Here is a 3,969-nt window from a genome sequence, read left to right on the forward strand (position 1 = left end):
GCGCCAGGTCTGGGTCACAGCGCAGGCGCACATGTTGTCACCTTTGGCGCGGAGTTGAGCAAGAGGCTGGGCTTGGAGGCGTAACTGCGCATGAGCGAACCTGCTGATTGTGGTAAGGTTAAGGCTCCGGTGGAGTAATGAAGACTGCGAGGCTGGTTCCTAGTAAAAGTAGTTCGGAAGTTTTTCTGGGTATTACGCTCTATACTCTTCTAAGACTGAGGGTTATTAACTTTTATGCATCCCTAGTAGTGAGGGAACTTTAAATGTTTTTTTAAATTAACGACCAGGTTACTGTGATTATCATTTATTGAGCTCTAAATTCTTAAACCGCTGGTAGATGCATCACATGCATTTCCTCATTTAAGTTTTACAACCTTTTGACGTACGTGGTATTATCCAGGTTTTGTAGGGGAGGAAATCGGCCGAAAGAGGGGTTAAGTACTACAATCGTAACTTTCTCCGAAAAAGGAAAACCAATTCCAACCCAGATTTATCTGACGCCAAATGAATGTAAAATTAATTTCCCAGAGGAATTTCTTGTGCTTGGCTGCGCCAAAGATCACTTTATATTTATCTGAAGTGAATATTACTACTAGAGTAGCCATCACTTTTTCAGAAATATCTCTTTCTTTAGATAATGCAAAGAATAAAGTTAATGCCAACACCTAGAAGTTATCATTATTAATCTTAGGGCCAATCTTGTGAGGGGGTACTTTATTTCCATTTTGCAAGTGAGGAAACAAGGCAGAAATGGATTAAGTTAACTTGTGCTGGGTCACAAATTGCAAGAAACAATCAAAGTACTATATCTGTTTTTCTAAACAAGCTGTGAGTGAATACAATTGACTTGTTTTCTAAGGTTTGTTTGTTTTTCAGGCTTTTTTTCTTCTTTTTCTTAAAGCACTGTCTTTAGCTTGCAAGCAATTATTTCAAAACCAGAATGTAACTTTCTAAATTGGAGACAAACTAAGGACAGTCCTTAGGTTAAGAGCTAAAGAATTAGTGCTTATGAATGGTAACTAAACAATTGGGAGTCTTGGAAAGAAACTGTTTGGCTGCAGTCAAACTAGAAAATTATTTGGTTAAAAATTTTACTGATTTTGGGAGAAACAAACTTATAAGAAATATGGAGAAATGCTCCTGTCATCAAACGTTTTGGTAATGATCAAGAACAAATTAGAAAAAGTAAACAGTGTGTCATTTCTGGACTTTCCTACAAATATATATATATATATATATATATACAAATATACACATATATACAAATATATATATATATTTGAAACTAGCTTATTAGCAAGAAATATGGAGAAATACTGTCACCAAACGTTTTGGTAATGATTAAGAACAAATGGAACAAATTAGAAAAAGTAAACTGTGTCATTTCTGGATTTTCCTACAAATACATTTTTTTTTAAACTAGCTTATTAGCAATTTATCCCCACTTTTCTGGAGAAAAGAACCTAGTAGACCAACCACAAGGGAACAATTCTTAATACTGGACTCCATGTATAAGTGCGTGGCAGAACTACACAGGGATGAAGGGAACAAGGGGAGGAATAGCAGAATGGAACAAAGGTTGTCCTGGGAAATATTAAGAAAATTTTTTTTCAAAAGAAAATGTGAGTTATAAAGTACATCAGTGATTCTGAAATGGTGCTAAAAATTTAAATACACAGGAATAAATTCATTCAAGAGAGAGGAAAGTAAAAATTTATAAGGGTTACTTTCTACTCTTTAAAACTAATCTGACTTAAAAGAATTAAGGAATGAACATTGGAACACATTTTAAATATGGTTATAAATTGGAAATTGCACTAAGTATTTTTGAATGTTTCAGTGAGATATGGGACAGTTGAGAAGAAACTATTTGGTTGATGAAGTTATTCTGAAAAAAACTTAATTTTTAGAAAGCTGAACTTCTAAAACTATAATAACCATTTCATTTAGCCTCTTTCTAGGAAGAACTATTCCTAAGATACCAAACTACTTCCGGTGCCCTGTTTTCAAAGATTTCCAGTCACTTCTCAGTTTACAGTGGAAAGACTTTTCTGTTTCAGTGTTTCTCACATTGGTGGTTGGCTGTAGGAGTAGTATGCAGGTTATGAGAACAGAGCTCAATGGCTGTTTATTGACGATGATGGCATCTGCTAAGTCAAAATTACAGAGCTAAATGCAAAATTTGTCCCTGTATTTTATATCCCTTTAAGCAGCTCAGTTATTTTCAAATGTTAGTGTATATAAGAATTATCTGGAAGAAATTATTTAAAATACAGACTCCTGTGTCCTATAACTCTCTTTCTCCAGAGTTTGAGTCTGTTTATTGGTTGTAGGACTCTGAAACTGAGATTTTTAAGAAGAATTCCAAGTGAGAAACATAACTTAGCCCATCCATTTAATCTTTTCCCTCCCTATTCTTTAAGATTTACTACCCTAGAATTTCTCCTACATTACCATACTTTGTCAGTTCTTTTCTCCTTGGCTACAGTTTAAAATTTAACTTGCCTCTTTATGCCATTGAACTTTAATAAATTCAGTCATCCAATTAATGTTTATCAGTTTTCTATTATGTGTCAGGCACTGTGGTAAGCATTGGGCTTTATTAGGTGATCTGGGGACAGTGGAGCTTTGCTGTCAAGAAATGGGGATAATTCTGAGGAGTCCAGCTCCTGGTTAAAAACCTATGTGTGATTTTTTTTTTAGGCCTGACTATACACCAGTTACAAAGCCTTTACCTGGCAGGCTCCACAGGGAAACCTGCCCTCTCCACACCAGACTTGATGCTCCCATTCAATGCATTGCAGTCTCTGAAGGGAATTGCAGTCAACAACAGCCCGCCCTAGCCAGGCATTCTAATGCACTGCTGCATTCCTAGCTCAGGTGTTTCCACTTGGAGGTCTCCTTCATGGGAAACTTCACCTCTCTGAGTCAGTACTCAGTAGTTTTCCACTCCTAAGCCTGCCCCCATTCCCACCCCCAGTTCCATAAATCTGCAGGAGTCTTTTGTTTGGGACCCCCTCAAGAGTGAGATGACCCTCAACCAGTCATGCCATTCCATGGGGGTAATGGAACTGGGGGAGTCTGTGCTTTCACCAGGTTTAGAGTCTTGCTTATGCAATCACAGTAAGTGATTGCGGGCTTCACTTTTGCATTCATTTTGGCTCATTGTTGCTTTGATTGGCTTCTCTGACACCTGGGAGCTGAGTTCTCTCCTCAGCTCATCTGAACACTTGATTAGGTATTTTAATCACTCTTATCTAGAAAGTAGAAGAAAGAAGGGAAGCTAATGGTGTAATTGGTAAAGAAGCAGCAGTCACTCATATTAGCCAGGTTAGGGAGGTATTCGGTCATTTTGTGGTTTGGACAATCTTGAATTTGTCAGACTTCAGAGACACGATTACAGAGTAGTCTTGTTTTGGTCATGATCCTTGAGGGTTCCTGAGTGTTCTTGTCTGATGTTGGTGTGCTGTGATATGGTTTAGATTCAACAAAAGAATAGTGTGGCCTGGCTGTGAGTGCCCGGGCAGCTCCTAACAACAGCTGGGGCCAACTGATAGAGGCAGGCCAATTTCAGGCTCTCAGAAGATGCTTTTTTCTTTCTTAGGGCTATATGGGGCCAAATGTTTTATATAGATTATCACATTTAATCCTCACAATGTGTTGTTATTCTAAGTGGTAAGTATGATTGTTATCTTTATTTTCAGATGAAGAAACTGGCTCAGAAAATGTTACATACCATGCCCAGGTCATACAAGTAGGAAGTAGATGGAGCTGAGATTCTATCTTGGGTGGTCAGACTTATGAACCATTGCTCTAAAACTTACTATGCTCCACAAGATACAGCTCAGCACAAATGAGAGGCTTTATGACCCACTGGTTGTAGATTAGAGAGAGGCAATTAAGTTAGACGCAAGGGGATCCTGGTCTTGGGTCACACCCTCTGGGCATGAGCAGAGTCAGTCTCTTTAT

The sequence above is a fragment of the Leucopleurus acutus genome, assembly GCF_964270905.1.
Source record: "Leucopleurus acutus genome assembly, chromosome: 1".
Taxonomy (NCBI): Eukaryota; Metazoa; Chordata; class Mammalia; order Artiodactyla; family Delphinidae; genus Leucopleurus; species Leucopleurus acutus.